Source organism: Stegodyphus dumicola, chromosome X1, assembly GCF_044657685.1.
Source record: "Stegodyphus dumicola isolate Sdum_Otavi_A_Nest chromosome X1, ASM4465768v1".
In the NCBI taxonomy this organism is placed as follows: domain Eukaryota; kingdom Metazoa; phylum Arthropoda; class Arachnida; order Araneae; family Eresidae; genus Stegodyphus; species Stegodyphus dumicola.
Genome location: NC_140780.1, coordinates 130,854,578 through 130,879,583, shown reverse-complemented (window position 1 = coordinate 130,879,583; position 25,006 = coordinate 130,854,578). Strand labels below are relative to the sequence as shown.

General features: G+C 37.0%; 1 long non-coding RNA gene across 3 annotated transcripts; it reads right to left on the bottom strand.

Moving 5' to 3' along the window:
* Positions 1-430: 430 nt before the first annotated feature.
* On the bottom strand, positions 431-19,546 carry LOC118179535 (uncharacterized). Of its 3 annotated transcripts, none has more exons than XR_015038481.1 (3): positions 18,973-19,546; positions 3,250-3,475; positions 431-543 (listed from the first exon to the last, which is right to left on the bottom strand). It is a non-coding gene; the product is annotated as an uncharacterized LOC118179535 (long non-coding RNA). The 3 variants fall into 3 exon arrangements; XR_015038482.1 differs by lacking the exon at positions 18,973-19,546 and adding an exon at positions 14,965-15,176; XR_004756458.2 differs by lacking the exon at positions 18,973-19,546 and adding an exon at positions 5,405-6,236.
* Between the last annotated feature and the right edge of the window lie 5,460 nt (positions 19,547-25,006).

Genomic DNA, 25,006 nt, shown 5'->3' with positions numbered 1-25,006 from the left:
ATTCAAGGTTGGAAGACCTATGAGTTCAGCCGTGATGTTGTATAATTAAACCACAAGTTAAGGTAAATGTATGACTATTAATCATTATTAATCATCTGGCATACAAATTCATTGTTGGTAAGGTAAAATCAGATGACTACATAGCCTGATGCAACTTATTGCGATAAGGACATTTCTTAAGTCTAACTGTGATTAAATTATAAAAGCAGTTCTATTGTCTCAAGAATGAAATCTTCTTGAAGCCAACTATTGGCAACTATGGTAATAGTAATATGTTCAATGATAAACTGTACATATTCATGTACATTTTTTCTGCCTTGAATTGTTCAGACTTTCCAATATAAAAGTTATCTGCTTAAGCGATGGCCTCGTTAAATGAACATTGGCTTGCATTCACTTAAAGAAATGAAAACTAATATATTCTTTTAAGAATGGTACAAAACTTGATAAAATGACTTTATTGCACACTAAAATTACACAGTTAAAATATTAAACATCAGTAATACTCTCCATGCGCTGGGAAACAGAATTCCGTGGCAATACCTAGGAAAAAATAGAGGTAAATTTTAATTTTAATTTTAGCACAAAATTTAAAAATCCAATACCAACGGTTTATACAAGAGATAGTTTACCTCAGATAAAGTACCAAATTTTGCATTAAAAATTCGTTAAACTGATAGTTTGTGTATTTAACACAGTTAAGGCGTTTAAATACGGTATCCTCTATTTAGCACATTTTTATAAAAGAATCAAAATTTAGAATAACTATGAAATCTTTAGTTAACAAGTTAGAGAGTTTGCTTGGCTCAAACAGAGTAAAACATCAAAGCTGACAGTCTTTAGAAACATTTTAATTGAAGTATTGAAATAAAGAACTTACAAGAGACTCATTCATAAGTCTCACATATGTCCAGTTTTATCTACTACGTAATAAATGGCTCCAAAAGGAGAACGTAACATGCTGAAAAAGAAATTAAGCACAAGTACCACGTAAGTACAAAATTTTTTTAAGACTTTTGCACCAGAAAACCTCCATCCATCCAGCATACCGTCAGAATCCATTCTCGCTAATATATATCATTCGGCGATCGTTTGTTCTTGATGTTGCCGAGTTTCATTATGCTAAAAATGAGACTAATTTATGCCAACAGAAAGTTCTCAATGTTCTGTTTTTTTTTTACCACCTGTATGTCCAACTACAATAAAGCACTGCGTTAGAAAGTGAAAATTTTTCAAGCCCTAAAAATTTTTTATTAGAAATATCTTAACTAGAATTATAGCTTTCTGAAAGAAACTAACATTTGGTTAAGGTTTTACACTAAGTTTTGTTCAATTTACTACAGAAAACACGCAAAGCCTGCATTGTTCAAAGAAGAGATGCTTTCGTAAAGGACTGAGGAAAACTGACTAATCGCTTTTGGAGAAAATATCAGATAAGTACGCAGTCGGTCTCTTCCCCAGAATTCGAGCCATGGATGAGATACCGGTATTCAGTTTTCGTATTCATTCGGTTGCTGGTTGGCAATAAATTGTTGAGGGATTATGCACAGTCTGAGGAATACAAATTTTACGATTTATTTTACCCGAAGATTTTCGATTATGTAAAAGTTTAAATTTATTAGCATTAACTTAGGTACTAAACGAATTAAGCTATTTAATTGGTACTTACTTATTATCGTAACAACCTTAGTATAAATCGCCAAAGCTTCACAATACAACAAGCACTGGTAACCACGTGCATAACAATTATTCAGGCAATCATGCCCATGACAATTATTCAGTTTGAAACCTAGCCATTTTGGTATGCGTTCTTCTTGTTGTATTCTAAGTTCCAACGGCTTTTATAGAAAAACTACAGTTATTTTGTGTCTGAAACTCGATTTTAAAATTTATGCTTGTACTAGTTTCCTACAATAGAAGAAAGAGGAATGAAATTTATGTAGGAATGTATTATTTTGCGCAAAATCGCTAAAGGGACAATGCTTCGAATTATTTCTCAAAGTGATCGCAGCAAAAGCAAAAATCCGTTTGTTGCTAATTTTACGATTGCCTTTTGAAATAAATATACAGTTGAAAAGTAGAAAATGCATGTATTGTACAATTTTTTTTAGAATAAAAACAAATGTCTTCTATAAAATTCTCCAAAGTGAGCTAGGGTATTTCCGATAATATGTAAGTAACCTTAGTTTTGGAACGTTGGTACTTGCACATTATGCCGTCTGTAGTTAAAGTTGGCTACCATCGAAACATCAACGTTTGCAGAGATACCACGAAATCAGTCCTTTTTGCGAAATCCTGAGCAGCACTTCCCTCTGCGACTCTTACAATTGTCGCCAAGACGGTACAGTGGTTAGGGGAACCTACTACGGTACTGAAGATCCTGGGTTCGAGTCCCGGGTAAGATATGGATGTTTGTAAATGTATAGTGTCGGCGGCACTCTAAATATGCGGGGCGGGCCGAAAGTCCTCTCGTGTGGACTGGTGGGAGAGGAGAGTGTTAGGAGACCTCCGGATCCCCCCCCCGGGGTGCTCTCTCTCTCAAATTTTGGGGTGGAAAATAGAAGTCCAATCTCTCTTCGGAGTAGGCTCTGGCAACCGTTGTTCATGGACAAGACAACAACAACTCTTACAATTATACACTGGTCAGTCTTTGCGCAATTCATCAAATACCCAGTGCTACGGAAATGTTCGACGCACTGCTTTTTTTATATTTCGTAAAAAGGCTCTCGATTTCTATTATTTTCCTAAGTCCACCGATTTTACCGGAAGCTCTGTTTAAAAAGCTAAGTAAAAACTTCATGCAGGTGATTGTTCTAATCTATTACTGTTTTGTCGGTAATATTCAGCTACTGTATTCCGCATTCAACAGACGTTAATTCTCTCTAGCTGTAAATGAACCTAAGTGCATCAAAAATGTGATTCTACTGCTCTCGAACTAATTTTGTTTTCAATATGCAATAAACAAATGCAGTAATAGCAGCTAATTTAGATCCTTGTTCATAAAAACAACAGATCACTTATCGAGAAACAATTGAGGCTATATCAAACGAAAGTGCAGGTGTTATGTCTTGTGAAATCATGCTTACTCATAAATGGTGTTAAATCGCGATGCGTAGGTAAAGTTTCACTATCAACGGGATAATACTAAAGTACTGCATTTTTTAAGCGAAAATAAAGCAAAGACAATTTCATTAATACTTTTTGCAAATAAGAATAATTCCTTTCAAAATACAGGGATATATGACATACATGAGCTTTTTACCATGCAATCACGATCAAAATTAATCTTGATTATTTGAAATTCCAGGACCTGAGACTTTCACCGTCTCAGAAATTGCTTCATCTCCAGAAGAGCACCAAGATCCCGACTTAACCTCTGTTTGGTGCACTTCGGCCGGAAAAACTAGTACCGCAGGTGAACTTGGAGAGACCGTTGAAGTCGAATCAGTAGATAGCTCCTGAATTTGGCCTGTAACTAAAATTCGGAAATAAATTCAGAGGAACAAGTAACAATTTATGTAGATAAAACTCATTTATAGCGCTTTAAATTTACTGGCATACAAATCCTCAATTTTTAAATTAAAAACAAAACCTAAACATTTGGAAAAATAAGTTGCGCTTTAACAATAACATTACCCAGCATCTGATGAATCTCAAATCTGCTTCAAACCTTTGCATTAGGTTTTACATAAGGTATCATTGAGAGAATCCGTTCATTATTAAAAGCAAGATCTTTTACAATAAGCATTTATAGGATTAACATACATTTCCAAAATGCGGTACTGAAATGCAAATAAAATCTCGATATCGCCATCATCATGTATGCTACAATACCCGCTAACTAAAAAAAATTATTTGACCTAATATTTGTTGTATGGAGAAAACCTTCATTAACTAGGTCATAAGTGATACACACGCTTAGGTAACCAGTCTCAACTATTTATTTCGAAACCTCAAAATGCGTATACCTTGAGGAAAAGACATTCCTCAATAATTCTGAAGTGTCCCTGCTACTTCATGCCTGAACTTCCGCTTCTTTTGGGCACATATATAGATTAACTTATGTATATACTTATTTAAAAGAGTTTGAAAAATATTCTTTCGGTCTTAAATACAATTTGGCCTCAGATGGGTTCCATTTAACCTTTACTATCAGTAAAACATTTTAGCATTTGCTAACAACCGATGTTTGTCATTTAATCATTCTCATGTGTTTTCTAACTATTACTTATTTCTAACTCACTGGCATTCACTTGCAATACTGAAATTCAGAATTTTAATAAGAATCAGATAGTTTTCATTATACAACAATAAATATAAAAACATTTACTCCTAATACAATCTCATGAAAATGTATAGATTTCTGAAGATTAACCTTTATACTGAGCCTTCTTGCGGCTGATGTAAAGGTAAATCAGTAACACTTGTTCGGAAAAGGTTAGATAGCAAATGACTAAATTACAGAAAAAAAAATATAAATTAGTACACAGATATACGTTTTAATACTTCCAAAAAGGAATTGCGTTCATCTTTGAAAGTTCATTTCTTTAAGATTAAAGACATTTCAAACTGTACTGTTTACTTATACCACGTCAAGATTAGCCAAATATCTTTCATACACAATTTTTTCCTTCTGCAGAATGGAATTTAAATTACTGCGTAAATGAACATCATACGTTTTCTGATGTATGTTAAGGAATGTTTAATTGTGGCAAATTACTAAATGCCTAAGGAGAGGGATGCCTTCGTGGATGATTTTTAAGAGAAACTGATTCGTATACACGTTACACATGGGGAAAACCACGTAAACGCTCATGTAGGCAACCCATTAGCCGTGATTTAAACCCCAAAACGAAATACTACTGTTCAACATCCTTACCACTCGGCCGCTGGTGGTTCCCGGTCTCCGATGTAACATCAGGGGTTATTTTTATTTTAACTTTATTTTTCCAAAACTTATTTTGGATCGACTATGCCATTTCAACAGAAAACATTAAGGTACATACATTTTTTTGAAACTTTTGGGAGGCATTTGAATTCATACTGTATAATCGTTACAATATTAGTCACGGTATCCTCTCAGACATAGTGCAGAATTTGGATTATCAGCTTAAAGTGGTTACAGAAATAGTTCTCTATTATTTCATTGCGTTATATTTGGTTAATATTCAAAAGGCAAAAATATATGTAATTGAGAACATTTATAAATTGTTTAAAAACAAATGTTGTAAGCAAACAAATGTTTGTATTTATTCTTTCGAAAGTTAAATTGATGGAAATTAATACTTCTAAGCATGGTTCCATCGATCTCTCTTACCTCTACAATCTAGTGACATTAAATTGTAACTTATACAATTTGTGACACAAAAGTAACGATACTGGTCCAATATATCACTATACTCACAGAATCAGTTCTCCTTGCCATTATCACCTTCAAAGTAATACCCTTCAGCATTCACACACTTCTGCATTCGGTGTACCATTGCTGGTAACAGTTATGGAACGACGTTTTTGGAAGGCCCTTTAGGAGATTCTCCGTTTTTGCCTGAACCTCTTCAACTGTGGTAAAAATGGGTTCCTTTAAGCAAGATTTAACTTTAGGAAACAATAAAAAAGTCGCATGAAGCCAAATCAGGTGAATAAGGATGCCCCATCACAGTAATATTTTTGCTTGTTAGAAACTGCTCGATAGATAGGGCCATGTGAGCGGGCGCATTGTCCTGGTGTAACATCCCTCTATCACTCCACAACTGTGGTCTTTTTTCCTAATATTTTCACGAAGTCTTTTTAGTACTTCAATGTAGTAGTATTGATTCAGTCTGACTACTGGGAACCCACTCAATCACGATGAACATCCTGGAGGCCCCCTTGGACGCCGAGCAAGTTCATCATCTCCCACACTGCTCCTTCACACTGAAAAGCGCTTATTCCATTCAATCACACGTGCACGAAACAAAGATTCATATCCACAAGCCTCGGTTAACATTTGAAAGGCTTCCTCCCTGGCTAGTTTCTTCAGTTTCACCAGAAATTTAATGTTGATTCGCTGTTCGGTTTTCGTATTAGACATTTTTTCCGGCAGAATGCAGTTGCACGTGTTCACTCAATGACGCAGTACTCTTTGGAACTTTGGGACTTTAGAGTTATACTGGCTTTCAGCAGTAAATTAAAATCCTGCTGTTGCCAGTTCCTGATGCGATCCCATGTGAAGCCTGACAGAGTAGAAACCTGAAAGAAATTTTCTCTCGTGGAGGTAGAAGTGTGCTGGAGAGAGAGAAAGAGAAAAAGAAGCACTTTGCTCCTGTACTGCTACAACTTGGATGGAATCCGCCAAGCAGGGGCCGGAGAAAGAAACTTCGGATGACCTGTCTAGGATAGCCCGAATACTAAGTGTTCATTCGTCGGAGCCAGTCACGTGGGAGGTCACCCTCCCAGAAACTGACCCCGATCGATGCTGCTTGAAAACCAGAAAAGTGGAACTTGGAATTCTGAACTCAAGAGGTGGACGGCAAATGGGCGGAGGTTTTTGTCTTCAACCAGGATTTCGTAGATAAGAATGTCCGTGAAATTAGCGGGATTCACATTGATAATATTATTAAAAAAGTTGTTGTTTATTCTGCTGAGGTAGTCCTGAATAGTATCTATTTTCAGGTCGGAGTGGAGGGTCCTATTCCGAACATAGTAAGGAGCTTTTGTGATGATTCTTAGCACCTTATTTTGAAGCACTTGGAGTTTGCTAATTTCGTTTGCTTTGTAGTTTGCCCAGGCTGGGGAAGCATACGTGAGAATGGGTCGGATTACAGTTTCATAAATCCTCTTTTTCAGTCTGAGGGTGAGGTTTACATTCTTTAGGAGAGGGAAAAGCCTGAAAATGATCCCGTGTGCTTTTCCGCTTACTCTAAGCATATGATCCTTCCAATTGTAGTTCTTGTTAAGGGTAACTCCCAGGTAATTAGCTTTATCAACTGTAGGGATGATTTTTTCAAAACGTTTAACCTCAGTTCTCACCCGTTTCCTCTGTCTGCGATTTCGAATGAGTAGAATCTTGGACTTTTCTGGCTGAATGCACGTTTTTCGGCGGCTGCACCACCCCTCAATAGCAGGGATTTTGGCCTGAATTCTTGACAAGGCATACTCTGGGTTTAGAGACTTGGTGGCTATCGCTGTATCATCAGCGTAGCTGGCTGCGAGAACATTTGTATCCTCGGAAAAGCATGGGAAATCGTTGGTATAGATGATGTAAAAAAGCGGGCCTAAAATTGACCCTTGAGGAATACCTGCGTAAATATTTTTGACACATGAAGTTGCATTTCCAACTCCAACGGTGCAAGTTCTATTTTCAAGGAAGGACTTGATAACGAATATCAGATTTCTGGGGAAACCGAGATGAATTAGCTTATAGATTAGCCCTGGATGCCAGACGCGGTCAAAAGCCTTTGTCACGTCTAGCATCAGGATAGCAACACTCATTCTGTTGTGCATAGCCGCACCGATGAACTCCGGGAGCCTGACTAACTGCGTTGTGGTCGAAAGTCCTTTCCGGAAACCGTGCTGGTGATCAACGAGAAAGTCCAAGTTTTCTTGCATTTTGAGATAAATAATAGGTTCTAGTATCTTGCTTATGGAGGACAGCAGGCTGATGGGTCTAAAGTTTGGCGGGTAATCCTGTGTTTTCCCTGGCTTAGGAATCCTCAGGATGCTTGCTTGCTTCCAGAAAAGCGGGAAATAATTTTGATACAAACATGCATTGAGAATGCCTGTTAATTTGCATACGGTCTTAAAAGTCATGTTTTTCTGCATCTGGTTCGTGATCTTGTCCTTTCCTGGAGCTTTCTTTAATTTAAGTCCCTTAATAATGTTCTGCACTTCGTGCGGCGTGGTTAGTTTGATAGAAGGTTCCGTACAAGGGGAGTGCAGCCATTGATCGCTAAGGTAATGAACGTGAATGTCCGAACTATGATCTGAGGGGAAGGAATTTGGAATGAACTGTTTAGAAAGGTGTTCCGCAAAAAGTTCCGCTTTCTCTTGATCGGAGTAAGCAAATCCGTTATCGCATTTAAGCGGTTTTCTGGCAGAGCAGGGGCGTTTTAGTGTCCTTGTATGGCGCCAGATTCGTCGTTGATCTATGTTAACCTGCCGTAAGCTAGAACGATGGTCCTGAATCTTTTGCTTGATTTTCCTATTAAGCCTGTTAATTTGAGTTTTGATAGCAGGATCCCAGGTGAGATTAAATTCCTTTCGGAGATGATTTCGAAAGCAGATTATTTCGCGAATATTGGTAGGAAGCGTGTGCTCATGTCTGACACGGTCAACCTCAGTCGTAGCTAGGGACTTAGCAGAATGCAGGTACGAAGTAAAGTCTGTTATAGCACGTTCAATATCCGAAGTGCTTTATAACGAGTCACAATTAAAATCAGTGGTCATCAAAGTATTATGATAAAGATTCCAATCAGTATGCTTAATTGGCGGTAGGTTCTTAGCATTTTCCACTCCAAGGTAAGCAAGCACAGGTACATGATCAGAAGACATGTCACATGTTACCGTAATAGCCATAGGAATATTGAACGTCGTAATAAAAATATCCAGAATGTCCGGCTGATGGTTGAGCATATTTGGCCTATAGGTAGGCTCATCCGGCACATGCAGAAAGACAGGGTAATTACACACAAAATCATGCACTATGCGTCCATTATAATTCGAGTTGCGGCATCCCCAGTCGAGATGCTTGGTGTTTAAATCGCCACCTAGAAAGGTGGAGGAGTCTGAGTTAATAAGTCTATCCAGAATTTCAGCACTGAGCTTTTTCCCAGGGTCACCATCACTTTAACACTTTCCATACCATCACAATTTTCTGCACTTTTCAGATATGAATCAAATGTCCTTTTAACATAAATGCGCACTCCGCCACCACGGTGGTGGAGTCTGTCACTACGGTAGCTGAAATAATTGGCTATCCTTAAGGAGTGCGAAGGGTTAGCATGGGTTTCTGTAATTAAGCAGATGTCTACGTCATTTTGCTGGATAAATTCATGAAGTTCCGGTATCTTGGAGGTAACGTTCTGCGCGTTCCAGAGCAGGATCTTAACAGGAGAACTTTGCCGGGAGGTGGGATTATCCATGGTTGGGGGAAGCTGGCCTTACTGTGTCCTCTATCATAGAGGCGGTAGGAAGTGCCTTCGCTACATCAGCAAACATAGAGATGGCTGTTGCGAGCTTTTGAATTACCGCATTAGCATCGTCGAGCTTTGCTTGAAGCTCACTGAGTTGTGGGAAGGTTGCTTGTGGCGCCATCTGTGGGGGAGTAGCATTACTATTGTTGACTACTCTATCTGCATATGATATGCCTTTTTGCACAAAGGATGAGCGAGGCTTGGGGTAGAACGAACAACCTTTAAAACTGGCAGTATGAGGAAGTCCGCAATGACAGCACTTTGGTGGCACATCCTTGGGCTTGGTGCAGTCACGAGACTCATGTCCCTGACCACGTTTGACACACCGTGGTGCGTGACGGCATTGACTTTGAGCGTGGTAAAAGTCTTGGCATCGGAAGCACTGCGTGATACGGCGTCTACCTCTGTATCTTTCAACTTTTATCTTTAGCCTCATAAGATACTTTAGATTATTAAAAATGTCCTTGGTTTTCTCATTCCTTTCTAGCAAGATCAAGAATAGAGGCATGGGGACAATTTCAGGACCTTTTTGGCGAGACATTTGTACAACCTTTTTAACAGCGTATCCTTCTGCAATGAGAGCATCTTGGATATCCGTAACTGGGGTGTCAATCGGAAGGCTACGAATGACGACTTTGATGTTTTTGTCTTCAGCAAGCTGATATGAATGAAATTTAATCTTTTTGTCGTCAAGGAGGTCCGTGATGTTACGATAAGTCTTACTGGAATTGAATTTGATTTCAAATTCATCTACGGCTTTCATCTTTGCATTAAATTCACTGTAGCCGGAGTTATCCAATAGATCAGTAATATCCTTCCATTTCCAGTTTGAATCCTTAATGACAATCGGCGGAAGCTTCGAACTTCTTTTCGGAAACTTAAATTCTTCAGATACATGAGCATCACTTATTTGACCAGCCGGGCATGTGACCTCATCTGTATTTCCGATAGGCCGCACCATGCTTTCCGTCAGGGACGTACTTGCAGCCGGCTTCTCGGAGGATTCACTAGATGGCGCCACTTTAGCGTGGCTACTGGTCGCTACTTTAGATGGGTTTGTGGAGGAGATTTCATTCGGCTTTTTGGATGAATCATCAGCTTTTGCAGCCCTCGGTTTCATCCTGCGTTTTACTGCAACATCGCCTAGGGTAGTTGAGTGAGTACTCCGTTCAGTGCCATGGGTATGAGCTTTTTCGGGAGGAAGCTGAGTTAGCACATGGTATTTGTTTTTCAAATCCAATTCGGCTGACTTTTCAGGGCTGAGCGGCCGTTTAACACTGTGGCTGGGGGTAATCCATTCCATGCTTGAATCCACATCGTTAGAATGGTTAAACTCAGATTGAGAGGCCAAATCTCTTTCCGTGTTATGTATTATATCCATAAATCTGTTCGGGAATGCCAATTCAACTTGCTCATAGGGGGTCAAGCTATCATTCCTGGAAGTCAGTGCATGAAAGCGATCCACAATTTGCTGAATAATTGACATTTTCCAGATCAAGTCCAAGTCAAGAAAATTAGAGCTAGGCAAGAAATAGGGCACGCAAGGACCTTTTACAATCCCAAGAACACAAGGTTCAACAGGAACAAACCTTCTGTATGTGCCAACAAGTGCAGAAATATGCGAGCAGTTAGCAGAGTAACGGCAATCAAGAGCGAGGGGAAAGAATCGCAGCCCTATCAACCACAAGAGAAATACCCAACTGGCGTGATCGGTTAAGTCGAAACTGGCCTCGTGGATAGAGGAGGTGTGTAACATGACGTCACCAAAACAATTGGTGCCCACTCCACTCTTTTTTCAAGCTACACACTTAGCCTCGTTTTTTGTGTCACACCTCGTATACATGTGTGCGGATAGAGAATCCTCAGACCATGTGTTGCGCACAAGTATTAATCACGGGCCAGTTCATGGGATGTTTATCCGACTAAGGATTAGAGATATTTTTTCTGAAAAGTTTGCAAACGAAATTGCCTCTATTCACGTTTCCCATGAAGAAAACATGAAAATACCCAGCCAGGCAGCTGGATCGAATAGAGTTTAATTAATATTTACCAGTGTTCATGGGCCTTACCTCTTCATCGCTGGTAGACACCTAATGTTTCAAATTACGTTCGTACGTGCATAAAAAGAAACAATATTATGGAACATAAAGTAGAGGAAATTATATTTTAAATATGAGAATTCGTCGATACTCCTGTATTAATTGCTTCATTTTAAAAATAGAGGTCTGTTTAAAACGTTTTGGACTAATTTCAGATTAGCTCAGTGTTTCAGTGTCTGATACATCAAAAGACAGACGTGTGGTCTGGTTTATTTGATTATGCCAAAAGACACTACAGCTATCTGATTAAGAGAAGGGATGCCTTCGTGGAAGACTTTCTAAAGTAAACTCGGACAGCGTTGGTGGTTCTTGAGGCATCAGCGGCTAGGAGTTTTGACTTCTAGTTGGCGCTGTGCTCCGAGGCCTTTGGCTGAAAATAGAAAAATAATCGCTTGTGCGTTATTTAGATTAGTATCTAAGCTAAACAAACTTGAAAATAGTATCGTCTATATGAGAAATGCAAAGAAGTATGCGAGAAAGCTGTAAAAAACTGGTGAGTTTCGTTCGCTAACGGCAGGAATTAGGTATATGTGGTGTGGTGTATTTAATTATGGCAAAGCACACGAGGGCTATCTGCCTAAGGGGAGGAATGCTTTCGTGGAGGACTTTCTAAGGGAAACTGGCTCGTATACACGTTACACATGGAGAAAACCACGAAAACACCCATGCAGCCAGCCCGTTTGCGGGATTCGAACCTCGGAGCGAACTACCAGTGTTCAGCGACTTTACCGCTCGGCCGCTGGTGGGCCATGGCAGGAATTAGGAGAATGGCAGTGCCTCTGACGCCAACTGGCAATCGGAAATTGATTTAATCTTAAGGAAGTGTTTGGTAAATATAGAGTTCAAAGTATGTTCCTAGAAAGGTTTCAAAATGAAGATTTGGGATGATTTACGATTAATAAAGTTAAAATATAATAAGCATAGATGAAGTAGATTATATATCAGGAAATTGTATCCTTGCGATGAGGAGTAGTAGAATTTAACACATTGTTGATATATAAAAGCAATGAGTTACTTGAAAATTATTTGTAAAGTATATAAATGCGCTAACATTAGAATAATAAAATGCGTTGAGAGTAATGAAATGGGTTGAAGTGAAGTACAAACAAAGTGCTATTCCTATTTGTCGGATGCAAAGTCCGTTTCTTTGCAAGTTATATGAAAGTAGAATACATAATAAATGAAATTGCAGAAATGATGTAGAAAACTCAAAACAAAGCCCTAATGCTTTGCCAGGTGAATCACAATCTTTAGGGATGAATGAAAATATATGGTATATTATATTGCAAAATTTTGGAAATTGGCTGAAAAAATTTTTTTCCCGTGCAGGATCGAACCTGCGATCTCATTGGTAAAAAGGGCTGTCACCTGGAGGATACAACCAGAAGGCCATCTATCCCCTGTTGCTTTGGATGAGATTTAGTAACTAGATTTTATTTTATTTTAGATTTTATCTTGGAGCAGAGAGGGAAAAAAGAAAAACGAGTTTACTGCACTTTTGACCTGCGCTGGCGAAGTTTAATATGCAGAGTTATGATTAATAATGCGAGGACGCTTGAAAAGATGCTAAATTGTACAATCATAGTTTGTTAGTTGTGCGATTGATATGATGATGTTCTGAATTTTGTACATTTCTGAAGAAGTTATGCGCGATCTTCAATATATCCTTTAACTGCTGTAAGCGGTCTGAGAGACCACTGAGGAGTTTCTAACGTCGTTTCCACCCCTAAAATTGGAGAATGGGCCCTGTCCACTTTTCCTACCTTCCCAAACCCATCCCATAAGGTCACATATCCAGTTTCGCACTTCTAGCTTTATTATGGTTTCAGTTATCACGTTTTTTATTTTTTAAGTTTTCTTCTTAGAGTCCGCTCACAGCAGATGCCTACGAGTTTTAGTGAACGATAGATGTTATTTATCGGATGCTTGTTTTTCCTAAAAGTGATAAATATAGCTTCAAACTTAAGAAAACGTCCCGTATATCTCACTCAGAAGGAAGTTGAATATCTTGCCAACAATATTTTTGATGTAAAATACTCTGATTCTGAAGAATCATGTAGTATTCAAGCGAAAGAAAAGTGAAGCTGAGCAGATGACCATCACAGTTTTTCTAATAACTGTGAACAAAATGACAATTTTTATGGAAAAAATCATTTCAAATGGAGCAAAAAAGAACCAAATCAGGCCGTACGAACATCAAAGCATTACATAATGATTCAGCTTCCTGGTCTGAAACATCCTGCAAAAATAGGCTCTAGAGTAGAGCCCGATGATACTTGGAATTTATGTTTATACATATATTTCCAGTCAGATCTTGATGCTACAAAACTGAAAAGAAAATATTTTATGCTTTTATTAGCTAATCAAATTATTAAACCGCATCTGAAAGTTGGAATAACTTCCGCTTTTTTGCCAAGGGAACTGTAGATAATAATTAGAAGAAACTTTGAACAGAAGAAAATTAAGAAATTGGATTTATCAAATCAAGAAGAAAAATTAGAAGAAAGAAAAACATGTAGTCTGTTCCCTCCTTGTAAGTAGAGAAATACAGCATACAAATGCTTGGAATGCTGGAATGCAAGGAACCAGTGTGTCTTCAGTGCTTTAAAAAAAAATTGTGTTTTGACTGTGTAATCATTTTATGATTCATCCTTGTAAACAAAGATATACTAATCTATTATTTATTAATAATTAAATTCATTGTTATAGAACTATCGATTAATTGACAGTAATCCTTAATAAAGTCACATATTTCCATGCATGTTTTAATAAAATCTTTGTTCTTTAAAAACTTTGTTCCTTAAAAGGAAGAAAATTGTCATTTTTTTATATGAATTTAGCTGCATAAAATTAAATTATTTATGTTTAAAATATATTTATTTAAATGAATTCGAATTTCATAAATATGCATAAAGCATCTATGACATTCCTTAAAAAGGCATAAAAGTATGTATTTTTACGTTTCTTTAAAGCGGTTTGTGAAACCGCTCACAGTAATTATGCCGAAAAACATTTCACAGCAGTTAAAGGATACAAACTTGGGCATAAGGCATTTTTAAATCCGGATGTATCTGTTAATTTCTGACAAACCACGACGAATTTATTACGCTTCTAACGATTTTATTTTGGAGGAAGGTGATTTTGCGATGATGATATTTCGGGGCGGTGGCCCAACACGGCGCTGCATAGGCGCTGCGGTTTGCTCTTCTTTATTACCTTATTCCATATGATCATCATTGGATAAAAATTCAAATTGATTTGACTGTTCAATTACAGAACTTGAATAGTTAGGTTTTCTCTTATGTATTTCCTTAGGAGTTTTCCATTCAGGCGCATTGTTATCATCAGACTCTAGAGCAGTTCATTTTACTTTTTACCTTTTTAAAGTACCGCTACGGACAAGTTTGTCAACTTTTGTTTCAAGCGTTGGTGTCATTTTTCCCGGATGATGTAATGCTTATTCTAAAGCTTGATTCGCGTTACAAAAGTTCTGAGGAGTTTTACTTTCGTCTTCGTTAAGCTTCCTAACTTTCTTTTCCGCTTCAATGCGGTTTATTTGAGTGCAGCATTGCGCTAATATATTTGCTAATTCTTCAGTGGTTAGGTTATCCAATTCTGCCTGAACGTTAGCCTCAACCAGTATCCTTAAACAATTCCTAATCCAGAATCCGTAAATAGTAACATAGAGCTCTTACCTGAGCAGATGCCGGACTGCTACCACCAAGGTAACAGACGATATCTCTATTAAGCATTCAGCATAGAACTCCTGAAAATATTCTTTGCGCGTCAGAAAGAGTTACGCGTATAAGGTAAACTGGCTCGCATATACGTTATATATGGAGACAACCACAAAAACGCCCACGAAGCCAACCCGTTTGCCTGGAATCGAGTGCATATCGGAACTATCAATGCTCAGCAATTTTACCGCTCGGCCGCTGGTGAGCCGCAAAAGATAGAGGAGTTGCTTACATTTCGCAGTTATATACGCTTTGCTTCTGTTGATTCGACCATTTAGTGAAAACAGATCTCGTAAGATATAAAGAAAAATCTTCATACAGAAAGCCGCATATTCTGACATTTATTGACAAATATTCTTATATGCTTGAGTTTACTTTTAATGCTTCGAAACGAATACAAAGATTATAATCTGGAAATTATTGCATTTAATTAGTAATAAATTATATATTAAGCTTGATACAGTAGATATAAATTGCTATTGTCTCTATTCAAGTGAGAAAGATTCTATATTCAAACATAATGAGAAATGGCTAGAAATCCTACCGAACACGGATTTGTTTCCCGAAAGCAATTTATTATTTATTAAACATGTGAGCTTAATTGAAATTCGAACCTGTGTAAGTAGGACTGATTATTAGGCCTTTGATTTACATTTAATACATGACCGTTATGCAAATTTTAATCTTCGATGATTTCATGTTAACGCCTTTAAGCATCTAAAATAGCTAAAGTATGCAAGTCGACTTCTGCTTTTTGCGCTTGCTATGCATAAATCGAAAGATATCTCTATCCGAAACTAGTCTCTTCCAGACCTACTAAGAATATTAAAAAGAAGTCTGCCGATGTTAGAATGCAAAATATGAATTCTGTACGTAGAAATTTAATTGAGTTTTGTTTGGTTTACTCGATTATGCCAAAGCTCTCGAAGGCTATCTGCTTCAAGAAAGGGATTCCTTCGTGGAGTGTTTTTTAAGGGAATCTGGTACACATGGGGAAAAGCATGAAAACGCCCATGCAACAAGCCCGTTCGTTGGGATTCAAATCCCGATTGGAAGTACCAGTGCTCAGCTGCTGGTGGGGTTGAGCGATTTAATTATAATAAGGTTTAGATTTATTCTATAACGCCAAAGTAATGCTCTCTGTCCACGGCGAGGGATGTGCTCGTGGAGGATTAACACGAAAATGTGCTCGTATTTATGTAGCACATGGAGGGAAAAAATGAAACTCCTCTGCAGACAGGACATTCTCCTAACTTCGAAAAACCATCAGTGTTCAGGACTTTTATCCAATCTGTAACTGGCGAGCTAAATGAAACTGAAAAGTAGAGAAGGGAATAAAATATACATTGAATAACTACTTAAAATTGCATTTGCAATTATCTCATAAGATGTATCATTTTCTAGTCATTAATTCATTGAAATTAAGTCCACGAAATTTCGTTTTCCTTAAAGCCATCGGGCGAGCTATTTGTTCATACTATTTGTATTACAAATCTACTAGTTGATTGCTTAATAATGGAAAAGCTGATTTCAGCACTTTAAAACTAAGCGATGGATTTCTTGAGTTTTTTATTTGAAACGTTTCGTAATTACCTTAGAAAAACAATGGAAAACCTGAAGCATAGAACTAGTCCAGTTACTTGAAAAAAGAACTGAATTAAAACTACCGATGTTTTCTTGGTAGCCGACATTGCCAGTTATGCTACTTATGGCATCGGTAATTAAAAGCCTATTGTTAGTATGGACAAGTGCAGGGCTAGAGAGGAAATGGGAATTTAGATGAATAGTAAATAGTTTTTCCGCTGGCCGATGGTCGTGTTAGAGAACTTCACAGAAAAGACATTTCATTGATTGCTTCTTTGGGAGGGGGAACGGCATGACAGATGGGCAGACAGAGGAAAAAAAACCGGTGTTTCGGGAGTGATGCCGAAGCGTTAAAACCAGAAAAGAAGTATGCTGCACCTATCTATAGGTATTTTGTTTTCTAGCCATTTAGTTTTGTATGTCTTTGTCTGCATGGTTTGTTTCCCCCTTCTTTAATATGAATACGAGCCAGTTACCTCAGGACAACCCCCATGAAGGCATCCTTACCCTAGGAAAATAGACCTTCTGCTCTGTGAAAATTCCCGCTGAACATCAGAATAAACAACGAAATATCATAATCATCATTATGCTTGTGTGCTTTTCTGTATTCACGTACACTAACCTTTTAGTATGTTCTGTAATAAAATGATCACATGCATTTTTTTTTCAACTAAGTAAGTTCCACCTCAGCGTAAAGTAAAAGCTACAAAGTCCACACTTTCAAGGATATTTTAAGAAATTAGAAACCAGCGATGTCTACAGTAAAACGTCGGTAAAGTCATGTTTGTTTCATTGTAGTTTAACTCTGCATGTCTCTTAGAAGTAACACTCTGAAGTACTTCACAAAATGCGAAACTGTTGCGGTACGCCGAAAATCTACTAATAGTAATGAAATTTCGAGGACTGCTAATTTTCATGTTCTAATTTAATAGTTTTTGGCTACATTTTGCCCTACGAGGTATGCACTTTCAGACTGCAAAGCTGCTTAATTTAAAAGAAAAGCCGAATTTTATAAGGCACTTTGAGCAGTTTTAATCTTTTTTTTTTTTTTTTTTTTTTTAGTTTACCTTATATTAACTTATTGGACTTTAAATTGTTAGCATTCAAGATTAGATTTCTTCAAGAGACTTTTGTCTCAAATTTATTCCTTCTAAATTATCCTAATTTTTTGTAGATTCCGTTTATCTGACGAAGTTGGTTAATGACTGAAGGTTAAAATCTTTACCTTCTAGGCTAAGATCAGACATTCTGGGTCTAATCCTACGATTTCCATTCAAAAAGAAGAAACATAAGAATTAAACGCCCAAGGGCCACTAGCTAAGAGAAGTGCTTTTATGGAGGACATTTTAAGATAAATTTGCTCGTATTTATATTACACATAAAGAAAAATAAGAAAACCATTCGTCGAAATTCAAACCCTGGTGGAACTACTACTATTTAGCGACATTTATCGCTTCGCTGCTGGTGGGGGTCTAAAGGGAGGAAAGCTAGCTTTAAACCATTTCTAAGCTACTCTGTTATCGACTGGGCTGAAAGTCAGCAACGTCAACGAATTTTTGGGGGTAAAATGTGAATGAGTATCTGCTTCTCTTCTCTTACACTGCTTATATGTACTAGTCGTATTTAGGTAATCTGGAGTTACAGACATTCCTTCCCTTAGGCAGAGAGCCCTAGAATGCTTTGCCATGATCAAATAAACCAAACCAAACCAAAAGCAATTCGAAATAAAATGATTTACTTAAACAACGAAACTAAAAAAAAATCACATTTGTTTCTCGTATTTGGAGATTTCACAGATTATGTATAGCACGGGAAGACCATCTAATAAGGAGGCCTTAGCGGAAACTTTCTAATAAATTAGTCTGTATCCTCCTACGGACAGATGTTGCTCAGCATTGACATATAGTATTTGCCGGAGACCATGGAATGTGTTGAAGCTCAATTATATATAAATAATAAAATACACTTAAACTACAGTTTTCAACCTATTCTTCTTTAAAACGTATACTAAATACTTTCGACATTGAAATATTTGTAGCCATTTTTATTCGCTACTAGCGACGTAAAATATACTTTTTGCATGATGATTTCACTCTGGCTAAATAACGACTGAACTGTCTTTCATTTAGTCGCTAATATCAAACCAGGTCTCTAAACATTACAAAATGGCAACTGTTTTAAACTTTAGATGCTAGAGAGAATTTGGGGGGTTGAATAGACGCCAAGTTGAACAGGTGTTAGATTATTTCGACTGCTTTGCATTTAAATGTTTTGAAAATCCTATGAAGAAACTTCTGACTACATCATTTTAGGTTAGGTTTTTTTTAATATGGCAAAGCCATGGGAGTCCCTAAGAGGATTATATCAGGTTAGAATAATTACCTTCAACTTGAGGTTCATCGGATCCTATTCTTAACATTAGACGTGCTGCGCTAATATTTAGGTTTTTTTCATGAATCAAATGAAATCCATATCTGGGTTGAGAATAGGGATTACGTCTGCGTAACAATTTTGAAGTCTGTCTTGGAGATCTTACAGGGACACAGAATCCGACAATGAACACTGCAAGTACTATATAAAATTGGATAACTAATGGATTTGCCAGGACAAGATACAAAAATGAAATTATCCCGGCAGTAATAACACCATAATAAGTTATATAAAATAAGTTCGTTTTACAGAATCCATAACATTGCCTTGCATATGCAGCCACTTGAGATGGATATGAGCCTTTATTTATTTGCGCCAGAGTATGTAGTTCTTCTTTGAATAGGTACTTGGGGTTCTTTGGGTAATGGTAAATATTCTATCACTGATATTTCGCTAGCCCCAGGATAGGTTTCTGAATTGGTTGTTTTTCGAGAAGTCTGTTCGGTCTGCTGCTGAGCAAGCTCTTGTGCAGGCACTTCTGTCCCATCTGAACTTCCCGATTTATCAGGGCCTTCCAAAGTAGAAGAGACAGCCTATAGAAACACATGCGTATAAAAATATAGCAAAAAGTAAGCTTTAGATTTCATTAGGATCTGATTAAGAAAAGCTGACACACTTGTACAGTGGTCGTTTACCCATTTTATTTTATTTCACGAAAAACAAGCATTTTAAATTCTTGCATTATTTACAAGTACTCTGAAACCTGAGGCTTTAAGCCCTGAAATTTATTAATCCGCAATGACTGTCTGTCTCAAGAAACCATAAAGAGACCATAAATTTCATGTTAAAGGTCTCATTTTGAAAACTCACATTTTTTCTATCTCACATTTAACAAAATAAAATATTACACTTAATGTAAAATTTACTTGCTTCAAGTATTTATCTGAATGCTATTTAAATGGTCTTGTAGAGCACCGAATATACGATTGAATCAGTTCTTGTCCAAAAACATTTCGACAAGAAATGGTTCTCTGAACAGACTCATATACGCGCAATAAAGTCTTATGTCAGTTATAATAAATGAATTTTTCAGAATGTGATGTACTAGGCTTTGCTTAGAGTTTGCTTTTGAAATAGATAACGTATTTGATTATGCAAGAAATGTGTTTAGTTCCTGATAGGTTTGGTTTGGTTTAGCTGATTACGGCAAAGCACACAAAGGCTATATGCCTAAGGGAAGGGATGTCTTCGTGGAGGACTTTCTAACGGAAACTGGGTCTATGCACATTACACATGGGGAAAACCAAGAAAACGCTCACGCAGCCAGCCCATTCGCCTGAAATCGACCTCAGGTCAGAACTACCGGTGTTCAGCGATTTTACCGCTCGGCCGCTGTTGGACCTAGTTCCTCAAAGGAGGAAAGTTATGTACCGTGGTCTATAACTATTATATCATTATATCATGAATAAACACAAAAAGAATCCAGACACCGTGTAATATCGAAGCAAAAGTGTATAGGTTGTGATATTACAACTGAGATGTGGACAGCATTTTATTTCTTCTGAAAGAACGATAACTTATACCTGATGTCTTTCGTATTGATGTCAGGATGAGTGCTAAAAGAGAAAGTATCAAAAAATATAAGATAACATCTCAGTTTCCTTTAAATTCAAATACAGCAGATATTAAATTCGAATCGCCCGTACATTGGATAGCATGACTTTAAAATTTGGAACAAATTCAGTCATTTTTGGATTGGGCATTTCCGGTCTATCATAATTTCAGCAAGATTTGACTAATCATAATGCGCCTTGACAGCATCCTATACTGAAACATTAGTTGAAGATGTAAAAGATCAGTGTGCCCACCAGCGGCGGAGCAGTAAAATCGCTGAACTCTGGTAGTTCCAACCTGGGTTCGATTCCAAACGAACGGGATGCTGCATGGTCTCTTTTATGGTTTTTCCCAAGTGTAACGTATACACGAGCTACTTTCCCTTATAAAATCTTCCACGAAGGCATTCCTCCCTTTGATCATATAGCCTTAGTGTACTTTGCGTAATTTATCAAAGCTCAAGCACTTATTAACTTTATAAAAGATCAGTTATAATTGCATAGCTGATTTTTTGATTTATTGGCAGCGTTTGGTGATAAGTGCTATGCATTAGTTTTAATTGATGGATTTTTAAAAATAGAGACTTTAATCAATGCCAGCGCTGTCTGAAAGGTAACTAGTAAAAAGGAAATTTGTATTTTAAAGCGTAAATGGTTTGGCATTTTATTCCAACCTCACAGTTTTGCCCCCTAATAAAGATGCTGGATTTCTGGGCTAGTCAATGAATTTAAATTCATTTGCCATATTCCTGGCAAGCTAAAATCTAACTCTTATGTCTGTAGTACGTTTGAGTACTTTGGAAAAGCCGGTTGGCTGAGTGGAAGCCAAGCAATCTTTGGCTATCTGCCCAGAAAGCAATGATTTCGAGTTGGGGAACCGGCTCGTTAACTTAAAGGGGCAAATACAAATGGCTATGCAACTAACCCAATCGCTAAAATTCAACGGAAGAAAACAAAAACAGTACGTAAACTTAGCGAATGATCAAATAACTGCAAGCAATTTAAATTATATTGTAAACGAAACTAATGTTTGAAAGATCAATGATTTGTACTGGCAACAAAATAAACCTGAATGTGTAGGTATACAGTCGGAGTGCATTCAGTTTACTTAAAGTACTTCTTTGCTATAGCGGCTCTGAGATTGAATCGCCAATCAAGCGAGATATATCGCCAAAATCTTGCTGCGTGTTCTTATATCTCGTCACGCGATCATATATTAGCACCGGCTGCGTGTTCTTATACTTCGCCAAGTAATCATATATTAACACAGTGTTGCGTTTTTCCTGTTTCCGCGTGTTCTTATATTATTCAATTTTGAGAACAATTTATAGTCTTGAGTATTACGTGAGTTATTTATGTTAATCAGCATATTTCAGCATATTTCAGCATATTTTGTAATATCATTTTCACAAGTGCAAAATAATTTGCTCTCTCCTTAATTGAAGATAACAAAACATGCTTGTCAATTTATTTTAAAGTTTGTTTAAAGACTTTCTTCTAAGAAAACTTTTGAAGTCTGAATTGCTAGATTTCCATTATAGATTTAATGCGGCTGATAACATTAAGAGTGATTTTTCCAATAACATAAAAAAAGTTTTAAATTCAAATCATTTTAATCAATAAAACATTATTATTCACAATATTCACTTTTTATGATAGATAACGTAAAGAATTTTAGAAAACATTCTTTAAGAAAATTGTATTCTCAGAAACCATTTTGTAAAGTTTATAGCCTCTTTTTAGAACTTAATTTTTGTCTTATCTGGGAGTCCTGCCGAGAATTAAGTTGATTACTAATATTTATCTTAGTTCTCGAAAAACTGTTGATTTCGAGGTTTCATTAGTTAACAGAATAGAACAAAGCATACCAGGATTATCTGTCTGAGTTAGGGATGTCGGTACTTTTCCGTTTTGCCGGCGCAGGTGATAAAGTTGACAATAGTGGTACAACTATTGCCGAACGAAATATCCTCTCTGATAAACTTTTACGCCTCATTTTCAAAACAAAGCGCAGCCATTTCGTATCAGATTGATAGTTTCTTTCAATACTGGCAGACAATTACATAGCATTTTTATCAGATAGTCAATTTTATGCCATTCGCGCCGGCGAAACGGAAAAATACCGGGATGTCTTCTCAAATAACTTTCTAAGGAAACTTATTTCGACTTAAATGAGACTAAATGCAGCAGATCAACACAGTAAGCTCTTTTTCTCGAATACGAGCTCGGAGTGTAGATGATTTTTAAGGGATATTGGCTCGTATCTCCGTTACACTTGAAAATTCCACGTAAATTCTCATGCAACTACCAGTCTTCATCGAATTTACTATTGGTCGCAGGTGCGCAGGGTCGCGTATTTTTATAAAAGAAAGGTTGTTGATGAAAGATGCCAATTTTAATATTATCATAGGAGAGGGTTATATAAATTCCTGACATTGCAGCACAATTCTTTCTTGAGTTTTGAAAATAACCTCAAAGTACAGAAAAGATGGCCTAATTATAAAATATGGTACAAGAAGGAAAATTATTCAACATACAATTATGAAACAGAAAAGTAATGAAAAAAATCAAATTAGATCTAAAAATGTACGATTCCATGCTTGCCTATTCAAACAGTTAAAAGGCGTTTCGCTGAACAGACTTTTGGAAAGTTTCTATAAAACTTGAGAAATTCTTCATGAACTTGCACAATAGATACAAATGTTTGTAGCTTGTTAAGAACCCTTTTTTTTTATTAGAAAAACAGAAAAGTTCATGAACAGAGCAAATTTTAGCCACGAGATCAATTTAATATTTTTGGTAGATATGTACAGCACTTTCAAAAAAATCTAATCACAGTTCTTGATACAGACCATCCAATTCCAGCAGGATTAATCGTGATAGTGTGGGTATGTGTGTTTGAAGGTAGAATAGTAGAGTCCTTGAGTTGTGATGAACGGTACAGCTTATTTAGATACACTGAAGAAAACAGCTGAAGTAAAGTGCTATTAAGTTTAGGTACAGACTTCATATTTTAGTATTGTGAGGAAACCCACATGTACTTGCCATCGGAATCGCTAGTAATTTTTAGTCTTTACTAGGAAAATATCTACAAACTATGAAATAAGAAGCAAAGGTCATCTGAAAAACGTCTTAGAAGAATAATTGTATTCAAAATATGTTTAGCTAAGTCTTGAAATTTGAAGAAATGCCATTAGGCTTGGAGGACATTTAAAGGCAGAATCTCTTGCAAATAAATACTAATGTTTGAAAATAAACGGTCAAATTAATTAAGGTGCCCACCAGCGGCCGAGCGATAAAGTCGCTGAACACTGGTAGTTCGGTCCGAGGTTCGAATCCCGCGAACGGGCTGGCTGCATGGGCGTTTTCGTGGTTTCCCCCCCATGTGTAACGTGTATACGAGCCAGTTTCCCTTAGAAAGTCCTCCACGAAGGCATCCCTCCTCTTAGGCAGATATCCCGCGAGGCTTTGCCATAATCTCACACACACACAAATTAATTATAGAGCATACAAATACTAAGTGAAAAGATCGTTGAATGGTAATTCTAAATAAGTTCGAATCTCAGTGAATGGACTGGAGGCATGAACATTTCCAAGCTTGTGTAACGCGAATATAAGTGATGTTAGTATAAGTAATTCTTAAGTAATGTAAATATAAGTAATGTTAGTGTAAATAATGCTTGTGTAATGTGAATACTCCGCTACAAATGCATCCGTTACCTTTAGACAAATAGCTCTCAGACAAATAGTCATAAATGATTCATGGCTTCCTCAAACATAAAAAGAGAATGGCATGTATTAAAGTTGCACTTTCATGAAAACCATTCTCCTTTTATATATAAGACAAGAAAAGCTATAGACTACCAGTTTATTCAGTTGCCGAAAACAGAACCCAGGAAGAAACAAATATTATTCCATTGTTTGAAACAATAGGTCATTGGCGAATAGGGAATACGGTGTCACCGAATAATTAGTGGACTCCATTATTATAACCGGAATATAATTAATGAACTTCAGAATAATATGCAGTTATAAAGATGCAGTCCATCTATGGAAAGTAACAAGAATTACATTTCAGTATGCATTAAGGCTCACCAGCGACCAAATGTTAAATTCGTTAAACACTGGTAATTTCATCCGCATTCAAATTCCAGATAATGGACTGGCTGCATGGAATTAGTTTTTATGTTTTTACCCATGCGAAGAGTAGATATAAGCCAAATTTCTCTTAGAAAGTCCTCCAGGAAGGCATCCCTTCCTTTAGACAGACAATTTTATCGCACTTGGTCGCAGTCAGATAAACTAAACCAAACCAACGTTTATTATGATTAATTTCTCAGAAAAACAGTAATTACAACCGATTCTTAGTATATATATCTTATAACAATATATAAGATTCTTACACTCAGCTTTACTGGGTGAGAGTTCATCTA